At 26.5% G+C, this 19329-nt stretch overlaps 1 protein-coding gene and 1 long non-coding RNA gene across 2 annotated transcripts in view; one reads left to right on the plus strand and one right to left on the minus strand.

Annotated features, from left to right (window-relative positions):
• The window catches only part of LOC126748872 (uncharacterized), a 36399-nt gene extending 31140 nt beyond the window's left edge, over nucleotides 1-5259 (minus strand). Inside the window, exon 1 of the mRNA XM_050458393.1 lies at nucleotides 5236-5259. The gene's annotated coding sequence lies outside the window, so the exon portion shown is untranslated. The remainder of the gene's footprint in view (nucleotides 1-5235) is intronic.
• LOC126748873 (uncharacterized) overlaps nucleotides 1-19329 on the plus strand; it is a 91970-nt gene that overhangs the window by 20308 nt on the left and 52333 nt on the right. The gene's annotated exons all lie outside the window — the stretch shown is intronic.

A 19329-nucleotide genomic window follows, 5' to 3' on the forward strand; every position in this document is an offset into this window, starting at 1 on the left:
TCTCCATAAAGGCCTCAAATATTTTAACGAATTGCCAATACATTTAAAGAACAGTGAAAGCCTAGTCACATTTAGAAAAACATTAAAAAGATATATATATTCCATCCCAAGAAATTAAATTATATTATATTGTATAGGTATAAGGTATAAATGTTTTATTTTGGTTGTATTGCTTTGTGTTTTATTATTTTATCTTTACTCTTTTAATATAGTTTAAGGTTTTATATTTTTAAATTTTAAATTTTTTAGGCTCTAGATTAGGTTTTAAATTTTTTATATTTACATATTTTTTTTTTTTTTTTTTTTATCTTAGTTAAGGTCTTAAATTTTATTGTTTCAAATTTATGATAGTTTTAAGTTTTATATATATATTTTTTAAATTATCTGTTGTCATTTGTTGGTATAATTTATACTTATACCTATAATACCTATTTGTTAGTTTACTATATGCCATTTAAATTTTCCTTTTTATTTTTAGTTATATTCTAAAAATTTTCTTTCTTTGTAATTTTTTGTAGCATGATGCTAAATAAAGAAACATTATTATTATTATTATTATTGTATCCGACAATTTATTTGATGGTTGTAGATTTAATATTCATTAAATTAGTTAATGCGTTCAAAGATCATAAATTTTCTTTTACTCTCTAAGTGCCTTTTCCAACCCGTTCCTCGACAATCAAGATCTCGCCCACAAATAGGGTAATAATTCCTTCCCTGCCTCCACTGTCTTGACATGAAAATATATTAAGACATAACTTAAAATTAAACTAGCTCTTCCCGGTAAATTACCTTCTCGGGGATATTATATATATTAGATACGAAAGGGAGTGATATATATATATATATGTAAGTGCCGCATAAAAAAAAATTAATTAATGCGACGCAGTTAAAATTTAAAAAATTAATTATATAGCAGTCAGTCAGCGATGGAATATTTACACTTGCAGTGAATGCCGAAGCAATTAACGTTTTTAATTTTTGATAATATTTGAGCGTACTGATATTATTTTCACATGCTATAAAATATTTAGCACAATTTGTGTACCAAAAAAAAAATGGAACTAAAAACTTTTTTCTAATTGACTTCAGAGAAATGAAAAATAGCTCAAATTACCTGAAAGAAGTAAAAACTACCTTTAATTACATATAAATGATAAAAAAGGCATATAAAAGAGACATGATGCTTGATATCTTGCACATACAACAAATCATCAACTACTTTATATAATAATGCATAACTCAAATGGACACGATAAGCACACTCTCCTTCCTTATTGTACAGTTCATAAGATGAAGGGTTTATAAAGCGATAAGGTTTAAGAGACGTCGAGGTTACACGCTATCAGTTTTGCTACGCTAATGTGTTTTAATCCTAAAGACATTCCTAATCTCGCGACCCATCTAAACTAATTCCTTAGAGAATCTGTCTGATGTGTTATTACCCGAATGTTCGGCGATGAGATCCTTAGAGAAGGTATTATCAATTTCCGCTGTATATTTAAGCTCGGTAAGGACGATTTAATTATGCAGCCTGCACCGAGTTCTGGTTTAACAGTTCGAATTTCTATTATTGAAAGATTAGTAGTGTTGCAGCGTCAAGGGGTTTGCGAAAATTGGCGTGAATGTGGTTTTATGTAATTACTATGGAAAAGCAGCAGTTTAAAATGACCTAGAGGCATAGTTTGTCGATGATCATTTGTAAGCCTTGAAAGTTTCCTTGCCAGTTTTCCAAGCAATCCAGTTAAAAAAAAAGTGATTCAATTTCAGATCCAATTTTATCAGCAGAAAGGCAACTTTTATTTGCTGAGCAGTTGTAGCAAGCACAGCAGGGCCGGCAAGAATAAATTGTAAATCAATCGATCGACAGGAACGAAGAGATGAAAATGAGAGCCATTTGTTCCAATTGATATATTCAAGTTTCTACAATCAATCAAACTGTCAATTCGGATATTCGCCACGATGCATGCAAATATTTAATTTGACCTTTAGGTTAGTTCTTTTTTTTCGGTTTAAACGCGTCATAAAGTCGGCATATTAAAGTGAAAATATGCATAATTTAAATGGATCTGATGCACGTTTTATTAGACACAAGCTAACGGTAACAAATGAAGGTTAGGTCATAAAATGGGGTAGACGTAAAGAATTTTGTTTATAACGATAATGTAGAACATAATACAGATAATTTTCTGCTATGCTTACGAAATTTTATTTATTTTGATTTAAATTAATATTTAATTTAAATAAAAATACACGAAAACTCTCATAGCAATAATATTTTTCTATGCATAATTTAAATGGGCATGAGAAACATTTTATAAAAAATTTGACTTATTGTCTTTTATGGAAGGTATTAGGCATTAGTATATCTATTTATTTAAAATATTTTAAAATTTTTTTGATCAATACGATGCTATATTAATAAAAAAAATATTTAATTTAATTGAGTATTATTGGTGCTTTAAAAACATTATAGTTTGATAGTAAGTTGTTTACAAAATATCATTATTTATGCAAATTATATTTGATATTAGATCGAATTTGAATTATAAACAAGTTTTCCAAAAACATTATAACTTTTTATTATTTGTAGTGATTAAAAAGAAATAAAAGGGAAATTATATTTTACTAAAGCATAACTTAAAAGAACCTAATGCATAAATAATCAAAAATATATATTTCAGTTATTTGATCTTTTAAATGGGTTATTATTTAACAATTTAAAATTATTACAGAAATATTAAATGCTTTTTTTTGGCATACGATTATAATATCTGTTATTTATAAAAACTTATTTTTTAATAAAGTTTAATTTGATTTCTTTACTTTTATTTATTTGTCGCAGTAAAAAATTAGTTATGTTAAAATACAAAAAAAAATAATAAAGCAAAAATCTTTTATTTATGCATAACTTAAATGGACACTATCAATACTAACAATTATCTTAAATCAAAGGAATACCGGCAGTTAATTATTGTTTATTATTTGATTAAGTATTCGGTTGTACAGAAATTTATATTATATAATTAGATATTAATGGTGCTTTAAAAGCATTAAAGTTTTATAATAATTTGTTTATGAGAGTTCATTATTTATTTGAATTATATTTGATATAGTATTTATTTTTTTGATATTTAGACAACAAGGTTATTGATATATTATATAAAAGTAGCTTACATTTAGCAGACCTTTGCTGTATATTTTTTTAAAATATTATAAATAATAATAATAAATAATAATTAATTTAAAGTTTTTCAGAAATTATAATGCCTTTTATTATTTGCAGTGATTAAAAAGAAATGAAAAGGAAATTATACTTAATTCAAGTATAATATTTATGTCAGTCTAATGTTCTTTTTAAGTGAGATATTAATTAATTTGTTATATATTATAAATTCATTTAATTTTTTTTAAAAGCATAACAATTTTATTAGCACATTGTTCATTATTTAAAAAATAAACAAGAATATCATTTTAATAATGCATAACTTAATTAGACATAATACATAAATAATTAAAAATTATATTTAAGTTTATTGACATTTTTTAATAGGTCTATATTTAATTCTTCTTTAAATAATGACATTAAAAAGAAATTCTTATTGAATACAAAAATATTAATTTTTTTTTGATTACGAATATAATATCTTTAGACTTATTTAAATTTATCAAAAAGTATAATACTTCTTATAACTACATCATAGGTCGTTATTTAAAATAAAAATATTATTTTTATAATGCATAACTTAAATGGATACATTCAACACCTACCTAAAAATTATATTTAAATCAAAGGAATAATATTGAAACCGAATATCTTTAAAAGAATTACCGTTTGTAGTAAATTATTTATTTGAATTATATTCGATATATGTATTTATTTTGTCGGTATTTAGATATTCAGGTTATATATTGTATAAAATGATCTTTTGTATAACAAAGCTTTAATGTATTTTCTTTAAATATCAATAAATTTATACGATTTTTTTATAACACTCTTTATTATAAGCAGCGACTAAAAATTTGCAGTTACAAAATGAAAATATTACTTTATTAATGCATAACCTAGATGGATAGGATACTTATATATTCAGGTTAACTATTCTTTTTAAATATGTTATTAATAAATTCGTTATTGTGTAATAGAGCCTTCATGAAAAATATAAAATAAAATAAAATATTTGTATTACAAAATTAAAGGTTTTTTTTGCATACAAATATAATATCTGTAAACTAAAATAAAAATAATAATTTATCCATCCTTAACTTAAACAGACACAATCAATACTTTGGTAAAATTGATATTTAAAGCAAAGAAATACCAGCAGTTTCTTGTACACCCATAATTCGCTTTAGTATAAGGTCTAATAGAAAATTCAAGTCTTTTAGAAATAATAATACCTTTCATTAGTTGCAGTGATTGTAATGAATTTATTATGAAAATTATACTTTATTAATGCATAACCGAAGTGGATATGATACACAAATAATTAAAAAATGTATGTACTTTATGTGTAATAATATTTTTAATTGGTTTTATATTTAATTCATGCTTATACAAGAGATATTAAAAATTAGTTCCCATTGATTACAAAAATATTAAATTTAAATGTTTTTTTTGCATACCAAAAAAATCTGTATAAATTCATTGAAATTTTTTAAAACGCATAATAATTTTTATTGGCTCACTATTGTTCATTATTTAAAATAAAAATAATACTTTATCAATGCATAACCTAAATGGACACGATTAACTCTTTGCTAAAAATTATATTTAAATTAAAAGAATACCGGCGGTTTCTTATATGGTATACTCCTAACTTGCGTTTTAACCAGTGAGTGATACGCTAATTTTTTTCTTTTAAAGCACGTTTCAAGCATATTTTTTAGCTTGTCACCTCTTCAGAAGATTCGAACTGTGCTTACGCCACCAGAATTTTAATTTTGTCTCAGCATAATCATCTATAGAAAATGATACTTTTTTTAGGTGAATATTTTAAAAGTACAGCTGAATGTTCTAAGAATATATTAATTTACGCACTATTAATAGAAAAAAAACTGATTACTACTAATTTAACTTGCAATAAAATTACGCTTTAATAAAAATAACTTGTTAAGATCAATGGAACGACAATGACAAAACGAAAAAAATAAAGGCGCGCACCCGCTAATTTTCAAAATTTCTAGGTTATATTGAAGCAGTATATCGAGAAGCACGTTTTTCTAATTACGTACCTGGAAAGAGATAGCGTTCTTGTGCAATAGCCGACGCCCACGATACTACTGAAACTAAAACCGACAAAAGCGAACCGCGGTTGGCGCAAGCCTGTCACATCGCCTCTTCGCTCTTAGAGCACGTGGTCTCTGAAGAGGTCATTAGGAATGGAAACTCAAAAAACACATAGAGCCAAAAGACATTATTAAAATATACATGTCTGGTTTGTTCCCGTTTTTTTTCTCCCTCGTGTATTGTGTCCTTTGGCTTTATACTTTTAACGGGCTTAAAGTGATAAAGGCGCATTTTTAGATAATAAAAATTTCATGTACCATAGCATCAGAAAAAAAATAAAAATTCATGAATTTTATTTTCCTTTTATCCATTGCCATGAATAGTCTTCATACAGGATCACTGTATAATCTGCAAATGATGAAATCGTGCAAATATCTGCGGTATTATCAAACTCGTGCAAACTCTCACTCTTCAATGTTCACTACCTGTTTTAAATAGGTTTTTGCTACCTCTCTTAGTGCTAAGGTCCTCCAGACAGTCAACCAAAATTTTGTGGTCTATGGTATCAAATGAAGCATTACTGCTTTATTATGATTTAATTTTTCGTAAATATTCGTCAAAAATTCCATTGCGTCTTCTGCAGATAAATATTTGCAAAATCCGTATTGTGAATCTGCTAAAAGATTGAAGCTTTTAATAGTCATTCTAATCTTTTCAACTATTTTTGACACATCTGATATTTAGTTCCATTTTAAATAATGGCTTTATCGTGATTTTTAAAACATCTGAAATTATTCCAATTTCTATTACTACAATAATTAGTGTCAAAAATGGTCTTGTTTATTAAAATTAAAGCTTTCAGTTTTGAATTAATTTTGTCTATTAAATCCTTTGACTTAAAAAAGATGAAGTGGATGTTTATATTACGTTATACTACCGAAGTTGCAAGATTTATAATATTCTTCATCAACAAAATATTGATTTAATTGATTGGGTATCTCTTTTTGCTCCGTTGTGGATTTATTATTTATTTTTACATTTATTACTTGTTAATTCTATTTTCTAGAGCAATTTAAAAACTATTTCGAATAACGTTTTTAATTTTTTTGTTTTATAGTTTTATTTCTTTTTTAATTTTCCTGGTTCAGCACGATAAGCACTATATAATTGCATAAACACTATACACTGTATTATCCAATGTCGTTCAATATTTTTTTTGTATTTTCAGGTAAAATGCTGATATTATAAAAGAATCAACCTTATTCCAGGCAATTTCCTTAATAAACTTTTAAATCGATTTGTGCTCAAGTACATTTGTTAATTTATATCCATTTAGTAATAAAATATTTAAATATTCATTACTTATATACGTATATGAATTTATGTCTATATTAGTATAACCTACAATAACGTGTATAAAATTTGGTCGCCTCTTATTTTGTATGTAAGCTTATAGATCTTTGTTAAATAACTGAGGATCAATTTTATGGGGTTTGTATATGGCACTCTCATAAATTTCTAGTTTATTTAAAAAAATATTTAATATATTTTAGAATTTTTAAAATTCCTGTAACTATTCATTATTTTCAAGACAGTGTAAAAAGCATTAATTAAATTATACACAAGTAAAGTTAAAGCAACATTTACATCATAAATATGTATATCAAAAAATTTGCAAATATAAGAAATAAATGAATAAACACAGTCATAACAATCAACATAGTCATAATAATAATAATAATAAAATGATGGTCAGTAAGTTTACCTATAATTTATTTATTCTTCACTCTTTTGTTTCTTTGACTCTTTTTAGGAAGTAAAGTTGGTTCAACCTTTGGCTGTTCTAGTTTTTATACTGTTAAATAAATATTAAGTTCATGTCCCTGGAACATATAAAAAATTTTCAAAAAATTCTGGAAAGCAAAAAAAAAAATATTTAAAATTTTTGGAATAAGTACAACATGGCCTCAATTGCCTGGAAAGCATGAAACGTGACGTTTAAAATGATTGGAAAGTGTGAGAAACTAGGAATAGAATTTCTGGAATAAACAAAATACTAATTCGTATTCCTGGAATATATGAAAAATATTAAAAAGTCCTGAAAAGCAAAAAAAAAATTGGCCCCAATTGCCTGGGCAAAAAGATTAACTGGTAAAGTCCGAAAAATATGAAAAATTTCTTTAAATCCATAAAACAAGTAAAAAAATCCTGGTTCTCAAATACCTGGAACAAATAAAAAATTACTTAAAAAATCTCGAAAATATGATTTTTTTTCTCTGGAAAAACTGGTGTCACATGCATGGAAAACAAGAAAAGTAACTTAAAAGGTTTGAAAAGTATGAGAAATGACTTCATATTCTTGAAAGAAATAGGAAACTAAGTCATAATTAATTAATTATTTTTAATTAAACAATTAATTTAATTATTTTTAATTTTAAATGAATGAAAAAATAGCCTCAATTGCCTGGAAGACAAACATTTACTAAGAAAGTTCGAAAAACCTGATTTTTTTTTAATGGCCATTTAGTCACAAGTTAAAAATGTATTTCAAATTTATAAAATAAGTAAAAAATTCCTGGACCTCAAATGCCTGGAAGAAATAAGAAAATTACTCATAATCCAGCAAAATATATTTTTTTCATCTCTGATTCAAATTTAAATTATACAATATTAAAATATACAATCATTGATAGAATTTACAATGGAAAATAGGAGTAACCCTCGATTATGAACCAAATCGTTAGTCTCTACCCTTAAACACATGGTACAGATGAGGCATAGATATTATATTACTGGTCTAGCTGTAGGTCTATAAAAGTTATTAATATTATGTTGACCCACTTTAAATTTTAGGGTGTTATTAAATAAATTTTGTTTTTCTTCATTAAATAATGAAGAATCATCAGCTTCTTCTACCAGCCCAAATATAATGATTGAGTTTCTTTGAAAACTCTTTTAAATTCTAAACCTGTTTTTGCAGTTCGTTGTCTTCTTTCAGTCTAGAAACTTTGTGCTCTTTAATTCACCTTTTTTATATAAAAATCCTCTTTCATGAATATATTATTTTGCAGGTCTAATTCATGTAATAAATCGAAAACCTACTGGCTTGTAATAATAGATATTTGACATTGATGGATTTCAAACTGTTTCATATAAGAGAAAAAATAAAACCCTTCAAATGTGAAAATATATTAAAAGTAGCAACAAATAAAAATAAAGCATAGATCCTTGTTTCTGGCCTAGATCTAGAATCCAAAGATGATGATATATATGTTTTTCGTAAAAAATATGAAGTCGTTAAGGACTGAAGCTGTGAGAAAATGGTCACTACAAAAGATTCCATATACAACTCACATGAAGGTATGGCCTATAAGAACAACCATCAATACATATCCGATAGCTGTAATTAATTAAAACAGATCGCTAACAATCGTATCCATTTAAGTTATGCCTTTGTGTCCAAACATTTACTAATCTTTATTTTAAAATCTAGACTATTCATAAAGGCATGGCTACTAGACGAGTAATTTTTAAAGATTTTTACTGACATTTTGATGATATACGTCATTAAAAAAAAACACATATATCGAATATTTACTGCATAACCTAAATAGACATTGGATTATTAATTTATGTTTAATAAGGTTTCAGCCGATTGTGTATGCTTGAATAAGTACTGGTTGATACCAGATGACACTGTTCTTATTAGGATAGGTACAGGATAGCTTCTGGATTTTTCAGGATGATCAAGTCTCATAAACGGGTCAAAGAAAAGGTAATTTATGACATTTTATGGAAAAAGACACTAGACCTCTTAAACTTTGTAGTTTTATCAGGTCTTTTAAACTAGTGAAATTTATCACTTAAAATGAGAGATACCTGGATAGTATTTCTAACACTGATGAATTTACTAAGCCAGTTGATCTCACTCACATCTAAGACCACAAAGGTAAATTTCTTCAAACCCAATATTTATTAATTAATTTTATCAAATCAAAGTCTGTTGTAGGCCAATAATAGAAAATGGTGTCTCTAAGGCTCTCTAACATGCTCAGCTTCAATTTTAATGTCATTATTGTTAATTTGAATATCGAGTTAGAATTTGAAATGGTAAATCGACGTACTAACAAATATTAATAAAATTTCTTTTCCAGAAAAATAAAATTATTTAATAAAATATTCCTCATAAGCACATAAGCTTAATAGGACTAATGTTTTTAATAAATTTAATTAAATATAAATAAAAAAGAATTATACGTTTCAAAAGTATAATTTTTTAATACTTTCAGTACCCAAATTCAAAACTCGATGCAAAATCATGTTTTTCCTTTTGATCTATCCCTATAAAATATTTTGCTTAAATATTTCACAAACCTATGCTATATTAAATCACCTTCCTCTCTAAGTTGAAAGATATTAAACATAGCTTCTTTAAAACAAATAAAGATTAGACTAATAACAAAGGAAACCCAAATACCCCAAATAATAAAGATTCTTATATTGTACATAAAGCGAATTCTAAGCGTGTCTATAAAGCGAAATCTTAGTCTCTAAAATTTTAATGCATTCATTAAATCTTAAATTACTCTCTTTCTCTTATCTTCAAAAAGCCACTCCTTTACGATTTAGAAAATGTAGCTGCTTTTGTACATTGTTTTTCTCATCTCGCATTGAAATAAAGAAACTGGAGAATAAAAAAGAAAATATATATATACGTTAAAAACCATCATAATTTACCATTAAACATTTACTAGCGACATAAAGTAAACTGAAAATATGTTCGACGCTTTTCAGATTTCTTTATGGCACAAGGAAATTTAATTTATTTAGCCTAAACATGCAATTTAAATGTTTAAAAAAAACCCATCGCGTGTCGAGTCACGTAGGCGAAAGGTTCGTGAGTGTTGTAACCATAAAAATTTTTTTGAAAAATATCCATTTTCAACGTCAGTCCTAAATTGACACGTTTTCCTCTGTATCCAATTAGGATACATCCCAGGTTTTTTTTTCTTTTATTACCTCTAATAGCCTCGTTATCGTTTCTGACCACTGAAATGAAACCGCATATTACACGAATACCAAACCAACCCAACCGTTTCATTCATTTCGCCTTTTGTTTTGGAATATATACGATTTTAATAGAGTTTATTTAAAAGTTTTATAAATAGATGCATAACTTACGTGAGTACGATTAGTTATTAAATTCAAAACGTGCCTCAGTCACCTGTTTTTTATTCAATCGTATGAAATAATTTTTTTCTTTTCATATTTCTCTAATAAAATCATTGTTTTCTCAAATAATTCAGGAATTCTTGGCAAAAAAAATATTACCTGTATTTGGGCCATTTTTTATTTTCATAATAAATATTTTCCAAAGCAATTTAGCGAGGAACGGTGAAAAGAAATAAAAGGGATGTGGCGAGGGCTGAACGAAAACACAGTAAGCTCCCCCTGGATCCCCTGATGAAAAAGATAATTCGAATGTGCAAACAAAAAAAAAAAGACAAAACAGTTTCATTAAGTCTTTTAAGCTTCCGAAAGGTCTGCAATATTAAAACTGTTTGGTCCAATAAACATAATTTAATTAGGATATGAACAATATTAAGTACATTGAATATTATGAGGCAATTTGCGGACACAAATGCATAACTTAAATGGATACAACATTTATTTTTTTATTAAACTTGGTTACAGGAGTGTTAACTCAATGTGCGATATTCTATAAGACATTTATGTATTGTGGAAATTTTTTATCTCATAAACTATTACAGATAATACTACAACTAAAACAAAACCCCATAAATCCACCCCGATTAACCCTCTTCAAAACCTAATCACATGTTCAACGTATACGTTAGGATTTTTTGCACCGAATAATGTAATATGTGAAATAAACTAACGTTCTCCATTTTGTGTGTGGCCGTCTAAAACACCCCCGGGAAATATAAACCCTTCTGATATGATTTATGAGTAAGGCCAGACAACATTTTTATTTATTTAGGCTTAGAGAGTGAGTGTGTCGCCCTCTAACTTGGTTGGCAAGAACTGAAAATAATATTGAACAGCTTAAAGCAGTTAGCTGCTGATACATATATTATTAAAGATGTTTTATTGATCGTATTAGAAATGTTGGTTTGTGCATAAGAGGGCGCTATAAATTACTTTTTGGTAGAAAGCTATATGGGGTTGTGAAATTGTTTTGACATGTGATAATTAGGGGGCGTAAGAGATTTGAGTGTGCTAATTTAACTTTAGAAACTATACTTGCAAAAGCCCAATGATAATGTAATTAGGATTATAAATTGCTTTTGCATGTTTATTAAAAAACTCAATAAGTTTTGCCATTTTTGTATTTTTTGTTACGCTTGTCAGCAGTTGTTGGTTAAATATTAAATAAGTGTTATAAGATTTTCTTTCCGACATCCTCTATTACATTTTCACAATTCGCTTTCAGAAACGATTTCCCTGCGAAATTGGCTTAGACGTTCGTTCACGAATAAATTTATCCCGTTGCCATTCTTTATTGCAACGCGTTGCATCGCGAACACTTTTTAACCAAAAATATTTTGGATTATTTTCGGAAATTTGATTTCGGTTGCCACTGTTTGAATAGATAAATTGGATATCCGGTTACCGATAAGGCACAGAATCCGTTTGCTTACGATTTATTTGCTGCTTTAACTCTTGTTTATCATCCGATTTTTCGAGTTATATTTTCTTCATTTAAGCAAATGTTTTATTTTAATTAAAAACTAAAGTATTAAAAAAGTAAAAAATAATGGATAACACGTATTAAGAATTTCTCATAAGTAATGTGAATGATTTTATTTTAGTTATGGTTATTGTATAGGTGCATCACGAATTAAATTATTATTTGCGGGTTGTTGTATTTACGATTTATTCATGTTGCTCAGTAATTTCTTATTTTGTTAATGTTTTTTTAATATTTCTTTAAAACCTTGACCCAGTATTGGAAAAACATCGACAATCAATTGCCTACTAATAGCTAGGTAATAGATATGGGTCAATATAAATTGGATATTATAATTTTGATTATTACAAATTAGTACAACTTTTGGGGCAGAAACTGTGCGATCATGCTTTTCTAAATAATTTATCAAGTCTTGTGGGTAGATTTATTCTAATTCATATGCAAAAGTTCTGATGCGATATTTCTCTTCATTCTTCATCTCGTTTTCACTAGAATTAAGAACCAGAGCATTCCATCTTTTAAAAAAAAATGTAAATGTAGTTTTCGCACTTTTCGTCTCCAAAAAACTTTGTAATTTCGTTGCTATTAGAGATAGAACCTTAGTTTGAGGATTGAGACATACCATAGTCAATAGAGCAATAAAATATATCAAAAGTTTTTAATGAAAATCCCAATTTGTGCTATCATATCATTTTATAACACTTTTCCAGAAACTATGATTTCTTTGCTTTTAGAAATATAGAAGTTAAAGACTAGCAAGTGCCTTAATTAAACCTTAAGAATTAGAGATAGAAACAATATTTAAAGAGTGGTGCTGATATAACTAAATAAATAAAATAACGTATCAACTGTCAAACATCATACGATATTAAGATAATATTTTAAATATTAGTTTTTCAGGTATTAAGGTTTAAAATAAATACTTACCTTGAGAATCATAAATAAAATTACGCATCAACTGTCTTTAATAATTAATTAATTCATTAACGACTTTTTAAAATTGATTTACAATTCCAGAAAGTTGAGTCATCTTAACTAAGATTGAGCCTCAACTGCCTGGAACAATTAATTAATTTTTAATTGACGTTTAAGTTGAAATTTATTTTACAATTCCAGGCAGTTGAGGCATTTTTAAAATTGTGTCACAATTGCATTTTAAAGAATATTACGTCACAACTACCTGGAATCTTAAATTAATTGATTTTTAATTAATGTTTAGGTTAAAGTTTTTTTACAATTCCATGTAGTTGAGGTATGTTTAATGAATCTAATGTCACAATTACCTGGTCCTAAGTAATTAATTTTTAATTAATATTTAATTTAAACTTTATTCTATAATTTCAGGCAGTTAAGGTATTTTAATGAATATTACGTTACAGCTACCTAGAATAATTAATTAATGTTTAGGTTAAACCTTGTTTTACAATTCCAGGAAGTTAAGGCATTTTTTTTAAAAATTGTGTCACAACTGCCTGAAATAATAATTAATTTATTAATGTTTTGATTAATATTTATTTTAAAATTTAGTGCAATTGCAATATTTTAAGTGAAAATTATATCACATATGCGTGGAATAATTAATTAATGTTAAGGTTAAACTTTATTTTACAATTTTAAGCAGTTAAAGTATTTTAATGATTATTACGTTTAAACTGCCTGAAATAATTTAAAATTTAATTTTTAATTAATGTTTAGGTTAAACTTTATTTTTACAATTTTAGGTAGTTGAAGCATTTTAATGAATATTACGTCTAAACTGCCTAGAATAATCAATAAACTAATTTTTAAAAAATGTTTAGCTTAACCTTATTTTATAATTCCAGGCAGCTGAGGCATTTTTAGTGAAAATTACGTCACAACTGCCTGGAAGAATTAATTAATGTTTAGGTTAAACCTTGTTTTACAATTCCAGGAAGTTGAGGCAATTTATAATTCCAGGCTGTTAACTCATTTTTAATAATATTATGTCACAACTACCTGGAATAATAAATTAATTAATTTTTAATTAATATTTAATTTAAACTTTATTCTACAATTTTAGGTAGTTAAGGTATTTTAATGAATATTACGTTACAGCTACCTGGAAGAATTAATTAATGTTTAGGTTAAACCTTGTTTTACAATTCCAGGAAGTTGAGGCATTTTTATTAAAAATTGTGTCACAACTGCCTGGAATGAGTAATTAATTAATGTTTAGATTAATATTAATTTTACAATTTAATGCAATTGAAGCATTTAAACTAAAAATTATGTCACATATGCGTGGAATAATTTATTAAATAATGCTAAGGTTAAACTTTATTTTACAATTTTGGGCAGTTGAAGCATTTTAATGATTATTACGTTTAAACTGCCTGGATGAATTTATAAATTATTTTTTAATTAATGTTTAGGTTAAACTTTATTTTACAATTTTAAGCAGTTGAAGCATTTTTAATTAATATTACGTCACAACTGCCTGGAACAATTAATTAATTAATATTTAGGTAAAAATGTATTTTAAAATACCAGAAAAAAAATTGACACCCAATTGCCTACTAATAGCTAGGTAATAGATATGGGTCAATAAAAATTAAATATTATAATTTTGATTATTATATTATTATATAATTATTATTTAATTCCAGATAGTTGAGTCATCTTAATTAAGATTAAGCCTCAACTGCCTGGAATAATTAATTAATTTTTAATTAATATTTAATTTAATCTGTATTCTACAATTTCAGGTAGTTAAGGTATTTTAATGAATATTACGTCACAGCTACCTAGAATAATTAATTAATGTTTAGGTTAAACCTTGTTTTACAATTCCAGGAAGTTGGGGCATTTTTATTAAAAATTGTGTCACAACTGCCTGGAATGAGTAATTAATTAATGTTTAGATTAATATTAATTTTACAATTTAATGCAATTGAAGCATTTAAACTGAAAATTATGTCACATATGCGTGGAATAATTTATTAGATAATGCTAAGGTTAAACTTTATTTTACAATTTTAGGCAGTTGAAGCATTTTAATGAATATTACGTCTAAACTGCCTGGAATAATTAATAAATTAATTTTTAACTAATGTTTAGTTTAAACCTTGTTTTACAGTTCCAGGAAATTAAAGCATTTATGTTTGTAAATGTTTAGATTAATATTTATTTTCGAATTTGATGCAATTGAAGCATTTTAAGTGAAAATTATGTCACATATTCGTGGAATAACTTATTAAATAATGCTAAGGCTAAACTTTATTTTACAATTCCAGGCAGTTGAGGCATGTTAATAAAAGTTGCACCACAACTGCCTAGAATAATTTTTTAATTAATTTTTTTAAATTCCAGGCAGTTTAGACGTAATATTCATTAAAATGCTTCAACTGCATCAAATTGTAAAATAAATATTAATCTAAACATTTACAAACATAAATGCTTTAACTTCCTGGAATTGTAAGACAAGGTTTAAACTAAATATTAATTAAAAATTTATTTATTATTCCAGGCAGTTTAGACGTAATATTCATTAAAATGCTTCAACTGCCTAAAATTGTAAAATAAAGTCTAACCTAAACATTAATTAAAAGTAAAATTTGTTATACAATTCCAGGCAGTTGAAGCATTCTAATACAAATGTCACCACACCTGCCTGAAATAATTAAATTAATAAATTTATTTCTAAAAAATGTTCAAGTTAAATTTTATGTGGGCTCTACATTCTCTTCAATTTCTAATGTTTTTTTTTGCTGGTATGTCCAGTCTACAACTAGACTGACCTAATCTTCAAATAGTAAGTTCAAAAAGCGTGTCCTATGATTTGCCATACAGTTTAAGGTCATCTATATAATGTAAATAAGACAATGTTTTCTGTCGCTTATTGTTCCTTTGCATCTATGTATTTTGAATTTCGTTCCTTCCTTTGGACTTGCATAACAACAGCTACATCAATGGTAAGCTGTTATTTACAATTGCTCTTTCTCAAAGATGTTGCCGTTGATAATATAATGGCTGTAGATATTCTCATTTATTAGAGCTCTAAACAATTTTTAGATCATCGCTAAATAGGTGATAGGTCTCTAGTTCTTAGGGTCTGCTCTGTCATCCTTTTTAATAAGCAAAAAATTATTTTGTTCAGAGGAATGTTTGCAGATTGCCTTAGAAGGTTTCCTCCCATAAATATGCTAAATAAATTCTAATGTTCGACATCCATTATATCCAATAATTACTTCTTGATGCAAATTAGTTAATTTGTACAAGTAGAAATTACCAAAGAAATTAAATGTGCTAACTGGAGTGTGATATATTAATTTGTTGCACTAAAATCGAAATATTAATTTTCAGGGTCTTTGGGTAAGTTCTTTCTTTTTTCGTTTTGTTCGGACGTTATTAAATTAATATTGTAATAATTGTTATTATAGGAATTTTAGACATCAATCGTTAATTTTTGCTTTAAGTGATTTAAACCCTAAATAGCATCTGTGAAAATATTCCTTTAAGTATTAAGCTCTTTGTTTCATGAGAATATTCTTAGTAGTTTTCGAGATATTGGACTTTGAAATCAAGGGTGACTTTAGAGATCAGGGATTGTCATGAGACAACAATTTAAGATCCAATATCCAGGAAATTATTGCTTAAACCAGTTTTAATCCTAAATAATTTTTTTTAAATATTTGTGCGAATACTTCGCTTTTCATTTCATAAGAATATTTCCGTTAGTTGTTAGCTGAAGATATTGGAGCTTATATCTGTATTTATCGTCGTTCATGGTTTCCTCATTTGTTATATATTTTAGGTAGCTTCTTGTTGCAATTGTTTGGTTAAAAATTGTCGTAAGAAAACCTTTTATTTCGGAAGACAATTGTCTCGACACCAACCAATAGTTTCACGCTGATTTATCGACATCTTTTTTTTCCTCTTCTCCTTTTTCTTTTTCTTCTTCTTCTTCGGTTACCTTATCCGTTTCGGAGGTTCATATCTGGATTTCCCATTTTTAGTAAAATAGTGAGTGTGAATTTCTCACTTTACATTTAAAAGGTCATCGATATGACAAATTGCTGGGAGGAGGTTTAACAATTTTGCAGTTCTACAGAATTTGATTGAGTCCACTGTTTCTCTTTTACCTTAGTAACATGGTTCTTTCTATTGCACTTGGATGGTGTTTTTGATTCGTTATCAAGCATACTACGCTGTAACTTTACAATATCTGTTATTAAACTATTACACTATACATTATTACATATTATTACACTCTTCTTATTAATTAAGTTTAGTTTTACCCAGCTTTTGTAGTCTTTTTTTTTTGATTTATTAGACATTTCTAGCTTTATTTTTTGGCAGTTCATGTCTAAGCATTCTTATTAGCTGGGATTACTTGCATTTCAACATGTTCCTATTTTACTATTATTCGCAGGAATCATTATATAGCCATACAAAATTCTTTGATTGATTTTTTTTCTTAATAAGGTTCAATTTTGCTGCCCGAGTACGCATATGAACGAACACTTCATATAGTAAAAATACTTTTCTATATCCAATTTTTACTAAAAATCTAAAAATCCTTTCGCTTTATTACACTAAGAAACTTGTGAGGTTAAGAAATGTGACTAATAACGGGGCATTTTCATGAAGAAATCTCAAGCACGTCCAATTACTGTAAAATCACGTAGACCATCCGTCAGAAAAATGCTATTTATGAAACTTATTGTTAAGTTACCTTTAATCGTTAATAACGAATTTTGTTAAGTTTATCCAAGAAAATTTATAATAAGGTTTAAAATAAAATAAAAATACTTTAAATAGAACATTTTATTTATTTATTTATTTATTTATTTATTTATTTACTTACTCCCCCAGAATAAATATTTTTACAAGTATTTACAAAATATATTTTTATACATCAATGAAAAACATTCGTTGAATTATTTTTGAGCATTAAATTTACACAGAACCTAAAAAAAACTAATTATTGTTTTCCCTACTACTGAGCCCACAGAATTAATTAACCTTAAAATAAATTCCCGTTGTTATCTGCGAATCTAAAATAATCAGCAAAGAATAATATTTTTTTGTTCGCATTTCGTTTTGCTAACAATAATTTATTAGTTTTCCAGTATTGGTTTTTAAAGCGGAATTCTGTGGGTCAAAGAGAGACTTTTAATAAAATATATTACATAACAAGCCAGTGACTTAGAGCCAAATAACAAATTAGTTTAATAGAGTAGAATATTTACAAGGTAATATATAAATATGCATAACTTTAATGGACACGACGAACGCATATATTTTTTTAAAGCATATATTGTGTTACCTTGTAAATTGTCACAAATAACAAAATATTTTACCCCTAATTACTCTAATAAAATACATTTAATTTATTACATAAAGTGCTTTTTCTTATCCTACTACATATTTTTTTGCTATAATGAGTTAGACTTACGGCGCCGGCGCTAAAATTGATAAATTACTCGGTATATATACAATTGCAGCATTCTTAGTTATGGTAGGTAATAATATTAAAGATAAACCTGGGTCTCACTACAACATTTTCAAATAATCTTTTTAAAAAACTTAAAAATAAAATTTTAAAATTCTTGGGACAATACTTAAAATCGCTTACAAATTTTAACGCAATCCCTTGTCTAATAGTTTTGCTATCTAAGAAAATAAACTTGAGCTGTAACTCTAAAGCAAACGAATAAAATTTTAAGCCATTTAATATCCCAAAACTTCTTTAAATTCTTACTCTTAAAGAACCCATTCAGTTTTATAGAACTTTATTAAGACTTTGCCAAGTAAGTCTACTGGTTCGGGTTACTGCAATGGCTTCTCAATTTTTACTATTATATTTAGTTTTAGGAAACATTTGAGCTTTTAAATATTATATACCAAGGGGCCAGCCATTAACTTTTTATTTAAAATTAAATATTTTCTATAAAGCTAATAAAGATTTTTCAGGGTAAGGATATCATGAAATTAAAAAAAGTAAAATACGTAAAGAGTTACCAATAGGTGTGAAAAAATATGTCAATATTAATCAAAATCGGCATAACTTAAATGGATACGATGCTTATTTCATTTTACAGAAATAAAAACTATGCTAATTAATTATATATTTAAAAGTGATTGAAAAAATAAAAAGTGGATGAATCAAGGAGAAGGATGAGGTTTGAAATATTCCAAAATTATAAGCAAAAAACTTACTTTTTGCCAAATTGTTTTTATTATTTTTTGAGTCTATTTAAAACAATAGGAACATTCATTTTTTCTCAGTAAATGACTAGCTTTGTTAAATTTAAAATACGACGTACAACTTAATTTTTCATACTGATTTCTTAAGGAACTTATTCAATTTCAAAGAACTTAACTAAGACTTAGGCAAGTAAGTTTGGGTAGGGTTATTGCAATA

Source organism: Anthonomus grandis, chromosome 22 (assembly GCF_022605725.1).
Source record: "Anthonomus grandis grandis chromosome 22, icAntGran1.3, whole genome shotgun sequence".
NCBI classification, from domain to species: domain Eukaryota; kingdom Metazoa; phylum Arthropoda; class Insecta; order Coleoptera; family Curculionidae; genus Anthonomus; species Anthonomus grandis.